This window comes from Vitis riparia, chromosome 6 (genome assembly GCF_004353265.1).
Source record: "Vitis riparia cultivar Riparia Gloire de Montpellier isolate 1030 chromosome 6, EGFV_Vit.rip_1.0, whole genome shotgun sequence".
Lineage (NCBI taxonomy): Eukaryota > Viridiplantae > Streptophyta > Magnoliopsida > Vitales > Vitaceae > Vitis > Vitis riparia.
Genome location: NC_048436.1, coordinates 7,244,398 through 7,263,288, shown reverse-complemented (window position 1 = coordinate 7,263,288; position 18,891 = coordinate 7,244,398). Strand labels below are relative to the sequence as shown.

At 36.0% G+C, this 18,891-nt stretch overlaps 1 protein-coding gene across 4 annotated transcripts in view; it reads left to right on the top strand.

The window, feature by feature from the left end:
* Window positions 1–3,270: 3,270 nt before the first annotated feature.
* LOC117916445 (vacuolar protein sorting-associated protein 26B-like) overlaps window positions 3,271–18,891 on the top strand; it is a 39,818-nt gene continuing 24,197 nt past the window's right edge. The window contains exons 1-4 of one of the 4 annotated variants that reach the window (XM_034832487.1): window positions 3,301–3,364; window positions 15,902–15,988; window positions 16,070–16,170; window positions 16,292–16,387. The gene's annotated coding sequence lies outside the window, so the exon portion shown is untranslated. The other 3 variants (XM_034832485.1, XM_034832486.1, XM_034832488.1) reach the window with 3 other exon arrangements.

The window sequence follows — 18,891 nt, the reverse complement described above, 5'->3', positions numbered from 1 at the left end:
TTTTTTTTCCAGGTGATATTGTTGCATCATTGGGGAGACCTATAATTAACAGGAAGGGTTACCCCCCTACATAGGATCATCCCCCAAAATTTTTATAGTTGATTGCTCTCCAGATCACTCTTTGCAATGGTACTATGGACATGATATGATGTTTTTGACAGCTTCTGATACCACTTCTTTCTGATCAGGGTAGTCACCCTAAATGAGTCATGAGTCATGAGTCCTTCGATGTAAACTCTTGCATGAGTGGTTTATGGGATCATGCATATGTTTTACATAACCTTGATTTTGTGCTTTTAATCGTCTATTGCATAATACCTCATTTCTTCTTTCAATTATCTTTTTTCTAATACAAGTCTTTAATGCAATGTCATTAAAGGTGCTTGGAAAATAAAAATAGTTTCTTGAAAAAACAAGCAAGACGACTTCACACAGTCACCTTGGGATAAGGTGCAAAGTATAGAGGTGATTGCTTTTGACCATGAGTTAAGATTAAACATACTAAGATTGAAATTTCATTCAATCTAATATAAAATGAAATATTATACTATCAATCATAGTAATAATGAGATAGAGGACTATCAATCTAGTTTTGATGGAATTGCTGACAATTTTAATTTCAATGATCACTATAAGATGATGTCTGAAGTTTCTCTAAAATGTTCATTATCTTATTTTGTTTTTTATTATAATTTTTAATAATCTAAAAAAGTAGAATATGTATTTAGATAGGATGGATATGTCTTAACAATATGATATTTCTTAAGATGTAGGGTATAATATTTAACACTTGGAAATCATGAGGAATGAAAAATTAATAGTATAATGGATTGTTGAAGACGATGTTTATATTGGTTAAACATTGAATAGGTAAATATATGTATTTTTTTTTTATGTCTTACTATAGTTAAGTTATCGCCTTATTTTCCATCTTTCACCTTGGGTGAAAAGAAGTTTTATCACTTTGACATAAGAATTATTTACATATATAATGGTGCATGAAAAAGTTTTTAGGGTTTCCAATTATTTTCGTTTTTTTCCCTTGAAATTTTGACCTAAAATATTCCATTTTAGAAAAAAAATTCAATATTATTTCAAAATTATTTATCAAACAAATGTAGATTCAATTATATGACACTTCTAAAAAAAATTTACTAAAATAAAATAATTTAAAAAATATTTTCAAATTTAAGACCCTTGGGATGAATTCATTAAGAAATTATCTTTCATCAGAGGTGTTGAACAAGGTAATAAGGGTGTTGAAATGGACCTAATCCAAAATCCTCAATCCAGGATAGATGTATTTGGTACTGTCAAAAAAAATAATTGAGTTAAATTTTGAAACTATCTCTTCAAAAGTCACATTTAATACTTAAATTGACGTTATAAAATTATCAAGTTATTAAATTAATATGGGTACTTTTGAGGTGTCCTTACAATTTGGTACCTATAAATTTCAAGCTATTAATACTAAGACATATATTTTCGGTAACCATAAGTTATCAAGGTACTTTTTACTCGCATGGGCTACCTCATCCTATTTGCATTGATATTTAAGAGGTTATTGGTAAAACTTAATACTTATTATTTAATGACTTAAATTAACTTTAAGTCAAATTATACTTAAATTGTTGATTTAAAACTTATTTATTAATTTTTACTTGAAGTATTAAAGTTGTTTGATAAAGTGAATTTAAAACTTATTATAAATCATCAAATTAACATATTTACTCTCATAAATTATAACTAAGATTTATTTTATTAATATAAAGTAATAAATTTATTTTTTTTAATGTATATTAAAGTATTATAAATACCTAAATTTTATAAAATAATTACAAAATATTTATTATAAAAGATGAAATAATATTTTACTACTAAATAAATACACAACAAATTATTTTAAAATTAATATTAAAAAAATCAAATAATATTTATATTGCAACTTACAAAAAAAAACATCTAAAATATGTAATTTACTTGCATTTAATAAAATGTAAAAATATATTATTCAAACAAAACAAAATTAAAACTAAAAGTTAATACACTTGAATGATTTCATTTGCAATTTGATCTCATAAACTTAACATACACAATTGATCAAGTGACGCAAATAAATCATTCCTTTCCTACAAGGACATTGATCATGGCCTATATCTTCTAACTCAACATCGTCATCAAACCAAACAAATAATTCATCACCAATTGTGACTGATTAAAGAAAATTATGTATTACAACACAAGCAAACACAATGTGAGTTTGATTACGAAATCGATAAGGTGTCATCCTCTTTAATATTAAAAGAACATGCTTTTAGGACACAAAATATTCGTAAATAACATTTCGAAGTCTTACATCAGCATGATTGAATTTTCCTTTTTTCTTTTAGCACGACCATCATTCTAAGAATCTGGCAATCAATATCTAACATGTTTGTATGGTACCATAAATCCTCTAGTATGTGAATAAACGACATCAACCAAATTAATTTTTTCTAAAGAAAACATAAAATAATAACTTAGATTTTTATTTTTTATTTTTAATTTTTAACAAGGAAATTGATTAAAAACACTAAAAATAAATAAGTTTACATGTGTTTACTAGAAGGAGGCATCGAAAATCTCATGATAGGATCATTAATGATTTCTGTTAGAATTCTTGACTCATGTGTTGTCTCTTCTCATCCAACCACTATATAACCAAAAATTAAATTTAAATCACATATGACCACAACATTTTGAGAACATTCTCCTCTTGCACAACCCCTATATGACGTTTGCTTGTTTGTTGGGATATGAACATTATTGAAATTCTCATACATTGCACTAGTAGCACCTTGCATATAATATTTAAAATAATTAAATCATTTTTTATTTAATTTAATAAATCGATTTATGTAATTCTCTTATTAATTAATTTGTATTATTATATTATGATGTTTGTTATATTTTCCAGTATATTGATTTGTATTTTTTTTTATTGGTATCCATCATTAATTGATTAATAATTTCTTTTACTTTCTTTTAGGATATAAAAAAAAATATTATCTCATGTTACCTTCTGAATAAATAACCTGATCGAACTTAAATTCGGTTTTTGGCGGACATGAACTTATCTTTCAAGCGGAATGTTGTTGGACACAAATTAGCATAGTTTTAAAATTATCTTTTATGGAATGATTTGACATGATTGTTTTTTATATGGTATGGGAGAATTTTTATTTATTTTAAAATAAATAATAAAGGCAAACTAATGTCAAATCCGCACATGAATCTCACGTGGGTCACGAAATACTTCTGACAGAGGAACAGCCTCAATACTCCAAGCAGAACTAAGATTTCATTCTTCCTTCCCAATTTCCAGGTACGTTTCTTTTCCTTTTCACCCTCCGTTTGGTTCCCCAGAAAATTCGCCGGAACATGAAATTTTTAATGCCATCGGATTCTAAAACAAATGGACGAACAAGAGATGACTTTACCTTAGCTGACTGATGAAATTAGGCGCATTTGAGCGGAGATCTTTTCTTTTCTTGGATCTCAAATTGATGACACGTCTGGTATTTCCTCGGCTACCAAACAAAGAATTATGATATATTATTCCCTTAGCTTTCACCACAAATTGGAAGTGGACTATTCTGTTAGAGCTATCATGATTCTGAAACTATGCTTTGTCAGCTTCAAATTGGAGGAGATTACGAGCAGTGATTATGTTTTAATTTTGCAGTACAACTTCTCCGGTAGTTAGGGGGAATAGTATTACCATGAAATTGAACTTAGAGATTAGAATTTGCTAATATGTTACATAGTGCCTGTTATCATAACCTACTTTTTCCTACATAAATGGGATATTTTTAATTATAATTATCATTATATGATTGGATATTAAAAAAATATTTTAAACTTAGATTACATGCCAAATTTCAAATTGTGAAGTTAACCCTATGCCTTGACTTTTAGAGGTTGTTCAGTATATGCTTGGTTCCATTATTTGTTGCTAATTCTACATTTCGCCGGCATTTTTTGGTGTATGAGAATTATATTAGTAACTCCAAGTGTATTAATATTTAAGGATTGTGGTACAACATCTAGTTGCAATGAATAAGGCATTTTATAAGTTTATCAATTTTTTACCAGTGTGGTTTAAAATCTGATTGCAATAAACAATACACTTATCACTCACCATACATCCCTATAACATGCCATTGGTTGTAATAAACATATGTCAGAAAGATTGCTAGTGTAATTACTGCATCCTTCATTGGAAGGTGGTATCAAATTCACCTAGTTAATGCTAGCTTGATTTGCTGAGCTTATTTAGTATTATCAGTTCTAGCTCATAGAAATTATAGGACTACATGGAAAGTTCTTGTTCATTTCCTTTTTCTTTTTACCCATTAATTATCAAGTTATTAATGTGTGATAATTATCTATTCTAATAATTTCTGATCATGTTGAGATAGAAGGAAAAGGAGTATCAAATAGTATTTAAACATTGTTGATACTATTCTAAAATTTAGGAATTAGTTGTATTCTTATTTAGTGTAGAAATAGTTAGGATAATTCAATTTTATTTATTTTATCTTTAAAAGGTCTATTCCTAATTTATATGAAGTTAGTTGTAGAGTTTGTCAGTTACTATTTTGTGGTTGGAATTCAGTGCACAGTTGTATATAAATAGACAACTGTATTCCTATTTTTCTTAATGAAAATGATTAGAATTTTTCATTCTTATCTTACATTGCATTCATGGTATCAGAGTTGGTTCTTTCCCAAGATTAGTGACTTGTTTGTAATTTTGTTTCTTCACCAGATTATAGAAGATTATTCCTTTATTTCTTTTCTCTATTTGGGATGATTTAGTTGTTAGGAAGAGATGTTAGGCATAAGTGAAGATGAAGTTTTCAGAGACACCATGAAGTTTGATAAACCAATTCTAGCACAAAGGTTTGGAGACAATCATTCCCAATAGTCATACTAGCTGAATGGACAAAATTTCCTCCAGTGGTATCAGTCTGTGAAGCTTTTTAAGAAAAGGGAAGATAGGTTATTTCACAGGCTTGATACAGCGCCATCAGAAGATGATCCAGGTTTTCCATTGTGGGATTTAGAATATTTCATGATTATGACATGACTGGTGAATTCTATGGAACCTGAGGTTGGACAGACCTTTCTCTTCTTGTCAACTACAAATGAATTATGGGATGCAATAAGTGAAACCTACTCGAATTTAGGTAACTTAGCACGAGTATATGAGATCAAGACGAAAATTTGAGAGATCAAGCAAAGAGATTAAAGTGTAACCAGCTATTATAGCATCCTAAAAAGCTTGTGGCATGAACTAGACATGTTTATGATCTTGAATGTAGTTGTGCTACTGATAGTGCTCAGTTTACAAAGATGCACAAGAAAGAAAGAGTATTTGAATTTCTTTTCAGTTTGAATAAGGAATTAGATGAAGTTTGTGTACTTGTACTTAGTATAGATCCTCTTCCTTTTACAAGAGAAGTTTTCTCTTAAGTCTGAAGGGAAGAAAGTAGAAGAACTGTGATGATGCACAAGACAACTAAACCAACTATGGTTTCTGAAAATTGTGCTCTTAGTGTTTCTACTATGAAAGGTAAGTTGAAATAACAGTTGTTAGCCAAAGGAAGAAGTTTCATGAAAAAGGAAGATGATGTGATTTCTGCAATAAGACTAGGCATACTAGGGAAACCTATTGGAAGCTACATGGTAAACCATCAAATTGGAAAGGGGAAAAACCTGCCAAAAAAAAAAAAAAGAAAAAGAAAAAACCCAAGGAATGCATGAACTGACAGGAAACTCAAAGTAGTATTGAGCCATCACTATTTAGCAGAGAGCAACTTGGACACTTGTACAAGTAGATGAATCGGTCCTCTCAAAATCCCTCATGTACTTTAGCTCATAAAGGTATTCTTCCTAGAACTAAGTTCTATTTCTTTTTATACACCTTGGAATTTGGATTTTGATTCGGGTGCTTTAAATCATATAACTAGTCAGTTTCAACTTTTCTCATCATATATTCCATGTTTTGGAAATTTAAAGATTAGGATTGCGGATGGTACCTTGTCTCTAGTTGTAGGGGAGGGCTCTATGGTTCTTTCTAAGAATCTTAGTTTAAAACAGTCCTTCATGTTCCTAATCTTGCATGCAATCTTTTGCCTGCTAGTAAACTAACTGAGGATTCCAATTGCATTGCAAAATTCTCAGATTCTTGCTAGAGAGGTTGATAGACTACTATTTTGATGATGATTTCCTTGAGTGTAGATAAGCTCAAATTGTAAGTAATAGTGAAGTTTCTTTTTCTGCTAGGGATCAGATAATGTTATGGGCCTATGACACTCTAGACTAGGCCATCCAAGTTTTTAATATTTGAGACAAATGTTCCCTTCTTTGGTCAAGAACAAAAATCCTTCATTTTTTTCAAAGTGAAAGTAGTCAATTGTCTAAGTGTTTTTAATTTTTATTTTTATTCATTTATTTATTTATTTATAAATCAGAAACAATAATATAGTGTATATTGATAAAAAAAATTCATGTTTCTTTTCAATTGCAACCTTACAAGGAGTCCAAGCCTCTTACTCTTGTTCACAATGATATATGGGGATCTTCAAGGGTGGCAAATTTAATAGGTACTAGATGATTTATCACATTCATAAATGATAATACTCGGATATATTGGGTGTATTTAATGAGAAAAAAACTTAAGGTTGAGAGAATTTTCAAAGAATTTCACAATATGTTTAAAACTCAATTCCAAACCCAAATACAGGTTTTTAGAACTGACAATAGGAAGGACTACTTCAATACAATTCTTAGTCTTTTCTTGAAAAAACAATTCATTTTTCATCAATCCTCATGTATAGAACACCACAACAAAAGGGAATTGTTGAGTGTAAGAATAGACACTGATAAGAAGTGACTAGGGCTATTATGTTTAAGATGGGAGTTCTTAATACCTTTGGAGTGGGGCAATCCTTATGGCTTCTTACTTGATAAATGGAATGCCTACTAGGATTTTGAAATTTCAAACCCCATTACAGTTTTTAAAATATTTTCCCCAAACCAAAATTATTAACTATCTCCCATTGAAAGTCTTTGGGTGTATAGCATTTGTTCTTGTTCAAAGACAAAACCATTCCAAACTTAACCCTAGGTTTGTTAAAGGTGTATTTCTTGGTTATTCCCCAACTCAAAAAGGATATAAATGTTATGATCTCATTTCTAAAAAGTCTTTTGTGAGTATGGATGTTACTTTCTTTGAAAACAAGCCGTACTTATCAAAAATTCTCTTCAAGGGGAGACAATTACAGGAGGAAGATTCTTTTTGGGAAATTTCAGGTTCATTACCCATGCCTATACTAAATTCAAATTTAGGGGGAGAAACACTACTTGAATCATCCATGCCTATACTAAATTCAAATTCAGGTGAAGAAACACTACTTGGACAGCCTTGCATCAAACTTCATGTCTACTTAAGGAGGAAGAAAGATCAAGGTGTGGAAAATCAACCTCTTATAACTCACCAAGCATCAAATCCAAGTGTATGTACCCTAGAAGAAATAGATATTCCAACTACTATCTCTTCCATCTGTTATTCCAGCTTCTAAATCTCTTTCCTCTCATAATTCTGGTGCAAAAAATACCTCTGGCAATGATCTAAATGTTCTAATTGCTATTAGGAAAGGTACTAGTGTTTGTACTGAACATCCTATTGCTAAACATTTCCATATCATAGACTTTCTCCCACTATGAGGGCAGTTACTACTAATCTGTCTAGTGTTGATTCTAAAGGATATAGGGAAGGCTTTGGTTATTCCAAAGTGGCAGCAAGTTGATTTGGAAGAAATGAGGTCACTTGAGAATAATGGGACATGGCAACTTGTGGATGCACCAAGAGGGAAGAAACCTGTGGACTATAAATGGTTATACGCTATAAATGGATCCACTAAAAGGTACAAAGCAAGGCTAGTTGCAAAAAGCTTCACACAAGCCTATGGGATTGACTACCAAGAGACATTTGCACCGGTTGTAAATTTGAATACAATTAAAGTTCTCTTGTCCCTTGCAGCCAACTTGAACTAAATTTTGCAGCAATTAGATGACAAAAATGTTTTTCTAAATGGTGAATTAAAGGAAGAAGTTGATATGGCCTTGCCTTTGGGTTTTGAAAGAAGATTTGGAAGTGAAAAAGTGTGTAGGCTGAAGAATCACTCTATAGACTAAAACAATCACCAAGAGTTTAGTTTGATTGATTTGCTAAGTCTATTAGAAGCCATGAGTATTCACAAATCTAGGCAAATCATACTCTCTTCTACAAATCATTCTAGTAATGACAAGCTTTCTATAGTAATAGTGTATGTGGATGATATCATCCTTAGTGGAGATAATCTAGCGAAATTGGAGAGATTGAAAAATTTTATGGCTAAAGGGTTTGAAATCAAGGATCGGGGAACCTTGATGCACTCCTTGGGAATGGAGGTAGCTAGATCAAAGAAAGGTATTTTTCTGTCACAAAGAAAGTATACACTAGATTTGTTCAAAGAAACTGGATTGCTAGGGTGTAAACCAACCTAAACTCTAATTGATCCTACTTGTAAATTAGAGTTACTAAAAGAGAGTAAATGTGTTGACAAAGAACACTATTAGAAGCTAATGGGAAAACCGATATGTCTCTCTCACACTTGGTAGCTTATTTAGTGAGTGTTGTGAGCCAATTTATGCACTCTCTAAATAAAGAACACCTTAAGGCAATCTATCACGTTTTTAAGTACCTAAAAGGGAGTCCAAGAAAAGACTTAATGTTTAGAAGCAACAATAGCCTTCAAATTGAAACCTACACCGATGCTGATTGAGCTGGGAGCGTAATGGATAGGAGATCTATTTCAGGTTACTATTCTTTTGTAGGAGGAAACCTAATGACTTGGAGGAGTAAGAATCAATCTATTGTTGCAAGAAGCAGTGTTGAAGTTGAATTTAGAGTAGCTGCTTTTGGTATCTATGAACTTCTTTAGTTGAAGAAATTGCTTGAAGGCCTAAGAATTCCTAGTGAGAAGGCAATAAAGTTGTACTATGATAACAAGGCAACTATTAACATTATTCATAATCCAATTCAACATGATAGGACTAAGGATGTTAAAGTGGACTGTCACTTCATCAAGGAGAAGTCAGAAGCAGGACTGATTTATGAAGAATTTCTGAATTCCTTTTTTTTTTTTTTTTGAATAAGAAAATATCAATCTAGCTTGATTCTCTCCTAAAATTAGGAAACTGAATCATCCTAAATGATCTCTCCTTTTTTTATTCCTAAAATACTTTCCTAAATTAAAACCCTAACTTTGAATGCCAAATTTCAACACTCCCCCTCAAGCTGGAGAATATATATCATATAATCCCAGCTTGCAAGTTAAGTCTTCGAAGTTAGGCCTAGGTAAAACTTTGGTGAGGATGTCTGCGGTTTGGTGCTTGGTAGGAACGTAGTTCAATTTAACCGTCTCACTAGTCACCTTCTCTGTGATGAAGTGTCTGTCAATCTCAACGTGCTTGGTCCTGTCATGATGCACGGGGTTCTTTGCTATGCTTATAGCTGCCTGATTATCACACATCATCAGAATCGGAGATGAACTCGTTTGTCCCAGTTCACTAAGAACCCTTTTTATCCAAATCCCTTCACAGATTCCCTGTGCAAGAGCTCTGTACTCAGCTTCTGCACTACTTCTGGCTACAACCGATTGCTTCTTACTCCTCTAGGTAACAAGATTTCCCCAGACAAAAGAACAGTATCCAGAAGTGGACCGCCTGTCAATGATGTTTCCTGCCCAATCCGCATCTGAGTATACTTCAGTGTCACGGTTCTCTGTCTTTCTGAAGAATAGACCTTTCCCTGGTGTCATTTTTAAATATCTAAGAATCCTGTAGACTGCTTCCATGTGTTCCTCAGTGGGGTTGTACATGAATTGACTTACAGCACTCACTGCAAAGCCAATATCTGGTCGAGTGTGTGAGAGATAAATCAAGCGCCCGACGAGTTGCTAATATCTCCCCCTGTCTACCGGTGTACTTTCTTTCTCGATACCAAGTTTCTTCTGACTATCCATAGGAGTATCAATTGGTTTGCATCCAAGCATACCGGTCTCCTTAAGAAGATCGAGTATGTATTTTCTTTGAGAGACTACAATTCTTTTCCTTGATCTAGCCACTTTCATACCAAGGAAATATTTCAAATTTCCAAGGTCTTTAACTTCAAACTCTTCTGACAAATACTTCTTCAAATTCTGTAATTCCTCCATATCATTCCCAGATAGAATAATATCATCGACATAGACTATCAATATGGCCATTTTCCCGGCATGAGACTTCTTGACAAATAGAGTATGATCAGCCTGACCTTGTTTGTAGCCCAGCTTCAAGACTGCTTTTGTGAATCTATCAAACCAGGCTCGGGGAGATTGTTTAAGGCCGTACAAGGATTTTTGGAGTTTGCAAACCTGATTCTTTGCCATACTTCCTTCGAAACCAGGTGGTATTTCCACGTAGACTTCCTCTTCTAGGTCACCATTTAGAAACGCATTTTTTATGTCCAGTTGTTGCAAGCACCAATCTTGATTGACAGCCAATGAAAGAAGAATCTTGATAGTGTTCAGTTTTGCAACAGGAGCAAAAGTCTCCTGATAGTCTATCCCATAGGATTGTGTAAACCCTCTAGCTACCAAACGAGCCTTGAATCTCTCGACTGATCCATCTGCTTTGTATTTTATGGTGAAAATCCACTTGCACCCCACGGGCCTCTTCCCAACCGGCAAATCTATGATAGTCCATGTCCCATTCTTCTCAAGTGCATCAATCTCATCTTGTACTGCCTTCTTCCATTCTGAAATTTTGAATGCCTCTTGTATTGTGTTGGGAACCTGAGTATCATCAAGAGAAGTTGCAAATGCTCTGTAAGATGGTGATAGCCCTTCATACGTAACATAATTCCCAATTGGATGATCTGTACATCTCCTAACACCCTTCCTCAATGCAATCGGCAGAGTAGAATCATCAATGCTGGGAATTAACACCTCTCTAGCCCTATCCTCACCTATGTTCTCTTCAGGTAGACTTGAATTGGAGTCAATATATTGGCCACATGTTGGCTGTGATCTGTGCTCTAATTCCTGTCTTTTCCTCCTCCTGATGTAAACTTGTAAGTTCTCATTAGCAAGTTGTGGGGCTATAGGTTGAATAGGCATGGGAGACTGGATGGTCACGGGAGAAGGAACATTTGTGTGCTGGGCTGGCTGGACTGATGACGGCATGGGTGTGGACAACTCAATGGGCACGGATTGGGAAGGATTTGGTGACTCTGAGTGAGAAAAAGGTACAACCTCAAGAAGAGACTTCCAAACTTGATGTTCATTCATGCTCTCCCCCTGAACATGAGATTTGGGATAGAAGAAGACATGTTCAAAGAAAGAGACGTCCATGGTGGTGTAAAATCTTTTGTTGGTTGGAGAATAGCATTTGTACCCTTTTTGGGTTGGAGAATACCCTAGGAAAATGCACTTATCGGCTCGAGGAGCAAATTTGCTACGATTTTGAGGATACACATGAACGAATGTCGTGCAACCAAATACTTTGAGTGGTAAATCAGAAGAGGCTGCACGGGTGTGAGGGAATTTTTTTAAGAAAAGTTGACGTGGGAATTGAAAGGTAAGCACTCTGGATGGCATACGATTAATCAAATAGGTAGTTGTGAGAATAGCTTCCCCCCAGAAATAGTTTGGAACATTAGAGGAAAACATAAGACACCGGGCAACCTCTAAGAGATGTCTATTCTTGCGTTCAGCTACCCCATTTTGTTGTGGGGTGTCAACGCAAGAACTTATGTGCATAATGCCGTGATTTTGAAGATAAGTACTGAGACTACTAGTAAAGTATTCCTTTGCATTATTTGACTTGAGGACTTGAATTTTGGAATTGAATTGATTTTGAACCATAAGATTGAAGGTTTGAAAAATGTGCCCGACCTCTGACTTTTCTTTCATAAGGAAAACCCATGTTACCCGTGTATGATCATCAACAAATGTCACAAACCATCGAGTGCCAGAAATATTTTTTATCCGTGAGGGACCCCACACATCACTATGTACTAAAGAGAAAACAGTCAAAGGTTTGTATGGGATTTGAGGATATACTGTTCGAGTATGCTTTGCAAACTGACAAATTTTACAGTGATAAGATGCTGGATTTTTATTGATAAATAATTTGGGAAACAATTTTGCAAGGTAAACAAAGCTAGGATGACCAAGGCGATAGTGTAACATTATAATCTCACTATCTTTATTGACCTTAGAATTTGACACAGAATTGAAAGACTCTAACATACTCTGAGACTGTACGCAACTTGCTTGAGAGACTTGGTTTGAGAATTGGCCACATGAGAGGAGGTAAAGCCTGGAACACAGTTCAACACTGCCAATCATCTTCCCCGATTTCAAGTCCTGAAAAACACACGAGTTTGGATAAAATTTAGTAACACATTGGAGATCACGGGCCAATTTGCTAATGGACAAAAGATTACAATCCAAGTTTGGAACATGGAGGACAGAGTCAAGATATAAGTCTTTAGTAAGTTTTATGGAACCTGTCCCGGCAATTTTTGACTTTGAACCATCAGCAATATGGACGGATGAATGACCATTACTTGGCTTGTAATTTTGAAGAATGGCAGCATCTCCTGTCATGTGATCAGAAGCACCTGTGTCCACTATCCACAGCTTCATTCCTCCTTGATTAGCAGTGAAGGCTATACCGGTAGTACTGCCACTGCCAACTTGGCTTAATAGTTTCTGTAGCATCTCCATCTGCTCTTTGTTGAATGGACTCGGCTCGGGAATAGATGTGCTCTCAGAGTTGGCAGCCACGTGTGCTCTTCCATCTCTGTTAAACCGTGGCTTTGGTTTCCAATCAGCCGGTTTGCCATGAAGCTTCCAACAAGTCTCCTTATAATGGCCTAGTTTCTTACAATAATCACACCAAGGCCTATCCCGTTTCTGACGATCTCCACCACTACTATTAAATGACCGAGCAACAAGGGCAGAGGCATCCAATGTTGGGGCAGGTTGCTCTTTGGATCCCATCATCACTTTCTTTCTACTTTCTTCACGCCAAACCTCTGAAAAAGCCTCCCTGAGACTTGGCAGGGGTTTAATGCCCATGATTCAGCCTCTAACATCATCCAATTCCCTGTTTAGTCCTAGGAAAAACTTGAACAGTCTCTTTTGTTCCACAATTTGCCTGTATGTTGCTGCATCATCCGAACATTTCCATGAGTGAGTCTCGAATAAGTCAAGGTGCTGCCAATACCTTGTGAGTGTGTTGTAATACTGAGTAACTGTCTGCTCTCCTTGGCGGAAGTCATGTAGGGCTGATTCAACCTAAAAAAGTTCTGAAGTATTTTCAAAACTTGAGTAAGTTTCTTTGGTTGCATCCCATATGTCCTTTGCAGTCCCAAACAGTAAGAAATTTTCACCTATGTCATTGTTCATGGAATTGATAAGTCATGACATGATCATGTTGTTTTCAATCTTCCACTTCCTGAAACCCGGTTCTGTAGTTTCTGGCATGGTTGCTTCTCTAGTGAGGTACTCATCCTTTCCTTTACCGCAAATGAACAGCAACACAGATTGTGACCACTGTAAATAGTTATGGCCATTTAATTTGTGTCCTGTGATGAGAATAGGAGAGGAATCACTGCCACCAAGGTTTGGAATTTCAGATCTGCCTCCTGATTCTGGTGCCGTGACGCTGGATACTTGTGATGATGCCATTCCGTATTTTGTCATGGAGATGAGGAAGACAGCCGAATATGGTTGCTGGAAATTGGGAAGAGGAGAAAACCAGAGATACCGGCCTAATGGAAAAGAAAAAAACAATCGTGGCACCACCGAAAAGGTAAAAGAACACTTCCCAAGGCACGTGCAGGGATTGGAGTTGAGAAAAAATAGTCGGAGGACGTCGGAAAAACTGATCGGAGGGCCCGCGGAGGCAAAAGAACCCCAAAAGAGGCACGTGCAGGGCTCGGATGGTAGAAACAGGTATGAAGGGTGGCTAGTCGGCATCAGGCGAGGCTGGAGAAGGAAGCACGCGCCCTCAGGCACCGGCGCGTGAGATGCAGTCGCCGGCCGGAAAAACGCGTGTGGCCGGCGCGTGGATGGTTTTCTGGCTCCGGTGCTTTGGGAAAAATTGGAGATCTCCTCCAGGCGCTCCTTGTGGTGTGGGAAAAAGACGTCGCTGAAAAAGTTCGCCGGAAAAGTCGCCGGCGGTGAATGTTTTCTAACGACGATTCGACCGACCGGAAAGCGTTTTCTCCCTTGGCTCTGAGAACAGGGACTGATGACCGGAATGAGAGATGGCCAGAGAGAGAGATGGTCGGATTGAGAGATGGCTAAAGAGATTTGGCCGGAATGAATGATGGCCTGAATAAGAGGTGGCCAGAGGGAATTAGGGTTTCAGAAAACTGGCTCTGATACCTTGAAGAATTTCTGAATTCCTTTTTTTTTTTTTTTTTTTTTTTTGAATAAGAAAATATCAATCTAGCTTGATTCTCTCCTAAAATTAGGAAACTGAATCATCCTAAATGATCTCTCTTTTTTTTATTCCTAAAATACTTTCCTAAATTAATATCCTAACTTTGAATGCCAAATTTCAACAATTTACATGCCTTATGTACCTATTGAAGAATAGTTAGCAAATTTTCTAAGAGGTGGAATAGAATAACCTGGTTGAAGTGTAATGATCATACATCTGTAATGCATTGTATATCCCATAATAGGTCCCATTCTTCTACCCTTTCCCAAGAGTCGATGACTATTCATAACTATTACCTTGACACCAAAGAAGAGTTCAACCCAATGTTTTATTTCTGTCTTAGTTGATCCTAATTTGACATTAGAAGCATATTGATTTTTCCCCAATAACCGAATACTTTTGTATGTAAATATTGCATATTTGATTTCATCCATAAATCTATTTTCTTCCCTATGAGTTCTAGTCTTAATAAGAATGCTAGTTCTTACTGGTCATACGTTATGATATGAATATACCACACCAATTCATTATGTATGGATGATGAGATTCCATTGATACAAAGCCAATTCCAATAGACTTATTGGAGAGTCCCATTGGCATGCATCTAGTAGGAATTGAACCTACGAATTTGTCAATTATGAGTTGGGCGCTTTAACCATTCAACCATGGATGCTTAGCGGGGATCCTTATGCATTGTGATAACCAAATTCCAATTGAAATGAAATCTTTAGGGTAAATCAATTTAATTTAGGAGGAATCAATGAAAGGACATCAATTCAAATCTTGGATTTTCAAATTGAGAGAGATCAAGAATTCTCACTATTTCTTAGATTCATGGACTCAATTCACTTAAATGGGATCTTTCATTCACATTTTTTTCCACCAAGAACATTTTATAAAACTCTTTGAACCTTGTGAATTGCGGGAGAATGTTGAAGATTTATTTAGGAATTAATTTTATTCTAATTAATGCACAAATAGTTAGGATAATTCAATATTATTTATTTATATTCTAAAAAAAGTTTTTTCCTAGTTTAGAGGATATGTTGTATAGTTTGTTAGTTCCTATTTTGTAGCTAGAATTCAACACACATATTTGTATATAAATAAGCATTTGTATTCCTTTTTTTTTTTAATGAAAATAATAAAAATTTATCATTCTTCTTGTAAATTGCATTCACCCTCCCTTCTTTTTTAATATTTTGGGGGATGTGCTCGACAAAATGATGATGAAGGATAAAGAGAATGCTTTTTGTTGGAAGCTTCTTCCTTAGAGCATAATTGTCTTTGGTTCTGTGGTCTACAATGACAGGTGGCACCATTTTCTTCTCTGCGGCCAGTGAAAACCAAAGTTGTAATCTAAGCCTCATTCAATTTTTGGATGGTATCAACTTCTGAGGTCAACATTGATAAATTCCTTGTCATAAGTTAATTTCAGTCTGCACTATCCCAAGAGATTGATGGGAGCGATTTGATGTAGGTCTAATGGGTGGAGATGGCGTACTTAAGACCTAACTTTTGGGATCCAGCCATGAAAGTTTCTAAGACTATGGGTGGAAGATACTTACTAGTCATTAAGTGGTAGATTCTCTTTAATTCAGTGACACCTAGCTCATCTTTTTTGCTATTACCTTTCCATTGCTCATTAAGGTGACTTTTAGAATTAAGAAAATTACAGAGATTGTTATACTTAGGTTTTCAGGAACCAAGGGGGAGACCATGTGCTGTGTGGGAGTTCACTATGTAGCCTAAGCCTAAGGAAAGCTTGGTAGAGGAGGATCTTTTGCAGCATAATCTGGTACTTCTGCAGGCACATTTTTTGTTGTTTCACCAGCCATATCTTATTAATTATGTCTCTCATATCGATCTAACTCCACTTCACTATTCGTCATGCCCAAGAGAATAGTTTGAAGCCCTTCAAAATGATGTGGTCGCCCTAGGATTAGTCCTAGGAGGCATATTTGTAATCCGTTTTTTTCCTTACTGGAATAGGAAAGACATAGGACAGGAATATTATAAAAAAACTAAAAGAAATAAACTTTATCTAATATGATAAAAAAAAACTAAAATAAATAAAATTTAACAAGAACCACTTCCTAAAATAGAAAGTTAATAAAAGGCCCAACTTAACTGAACCAGCTATGGTAAGTCCCAAGAGAAAGTCTTCCTTGGTGTCTCAAATTAAGATTGGGCCATTAGAACCAATTTTTCCAATTATTTTGCAAGTCCTCAAAGGATATTTCCAAACAATGTTGCCCATCATCAGAAGGATGTGATCCTCTCTTCTTTTTCAATACTTGCTGTTTGGGTTTCAACATAAGCTGAGACCTTAGCTCCTTTGGGGGGCTTGATTCAGGAAACTGAGTTGGCTTTTAGGTACCTTATCCTAGAAGGAGAGTCTATGATTGTTTTGTGATGGATCTATTGAGGTGCAAGAGGGCCTCGAGGTAAACTTAGTTATTGGGGGGATTGCCGATTGCTCAAGGATTCTAAGGGTTCTCCTATGTGGGTTTAATGCTCCGACTGAATCATAAAGAGCCATTTAATCTTGTGACTGAATCCAACTTTTAAAGAGATTTTTTCTTTTGGCCGGTGTTTTGGCTGTAATCAGTCTATGCCCAAACCAAAATTGTGATCAGATTTTTTTTCTTGTTCCTTTATCTTTTGTACTTGTTGGAAGTTGACCAGGCTAGTCATTCAAAAGACGGTGCATATGCTTGTCATTTCCTGCTAGTATTTTACCTTCAGCTTTATCTTTTTATCACTTTTATTTCCTATTAATTATAATTCTCTGTGAATTTTCTCCCCCATACTAGAGTGTTGTCCTTCATCTTTGTCATCAGCTAAATGTTTATTCCAACTTTCTCTTATCAATACAAATTGATTGCACATTTTATCCCAATACAGCCTCAGAAAAATGACAAAAAGTAAACATATTGAAAGCCCATGTGGTTATCCAGAACCCTTTTTGTTTTCTTCAGCAGTAATTAATTATCATGTAACTATTTGGAAAAAAAAAAAAAAGAATTGATATGATAGGGGAAAATAAAACAACAAATTCTGCTTGGCTGGTGTCATGTTAGCTGTTCTAGATCACTGAACCTTTTTGGTCTCTTGCATTATTTTGTATTCTAATAATAGTATGTTGTCTCAGGAGATTGAGTTGGAAATGGGAGAGTGCGAGTGAGTCTAAGAGCGAGGGAGCGAGAGAGATCGCCAGCGATGGGAGTGCGCGTCGCGCGGAAAATAGAAGGAAGAGGAAGACGAGCAAGTTCGGGGTGGATTTGAGTTGGAAATGGTGGAAAGGGGAGGAAAAACCCTAATCATAACGGAAAGTAAGAATGGGGTATCGTCTTGGGTGCGATTGGGGATGGATAGCCTAGGGCTTTTCATGGAAGGTCTATTGCAGTGCATTGAGGATGAGAAGATAGGAAGTTGGGAAAAGGGATGGAAGGAGAAGGGGCGAAGCTTCTCTCTCGTGCGTGCTCATAACAGGGCGGGTTGCTTTTTGCGGCTAGGGGTTGTCGACGTGGAGTTGAAGAGATACAGTATTTGTATCCCGAAGGGCAAAGGGGTCAAAGGGGGTTGGATGGCGATGGTGGAGGCTATTCGCCAGATGGATATCTTTGTTGACAAAAAGGTTCAACAAGAAGAAGAGAGGACAGTGGGAAGGCCGCGGTCGAAAATGGTGAAGGGAAGATCATTTGTGGATACGGTGAAGGGTTGGGGGAATATGGAGACCAATACCCTTAGAGTGGAGATGGATCGGGAGGAGCTAAACAGAAACATCAGCAGGCTGGAACATTGTTTGATCGGAAACTGGAAACCTAGCAAAACAAAAGAGGAAGACCTGGAAAATTTGGGTAGGGAAATGGCAAAGACATGGGGATTGAAAGGCAAAATGGGGATTGCGAGTATGGGAAGAGGACGTGCTCTACTGGAATTCGAGTTCGCGGAAGAAGCAAGAAGGGTTCACCTCTGTGGTCATAAGGCGGTGGGAGGAGTTCAAGTGGATCTAGAGCGATGGAATCCAAGATCGGGGTGTATGGAAGAAGGAGAGGTAAGAAGGGAAGTGTGGGTGAGAATAGTGGGGTTACCAATTTCACTATGGGTTTCGTCGGTGTTGAGAAGGGTGGGAGACGCTTGCGGCGGGTTTCTAGATGTCGACCCAAAGACGGAGAGAATGGAGGATCTGCAGTGGGCAAGGATTCTGATCAGATCGGACGGCGAGAACATCCCTGGTTCGCTGGTGATAGGGGTTGAAGGGATGCCTTACTCCCTATCTCTATGGTGGGAGATGGT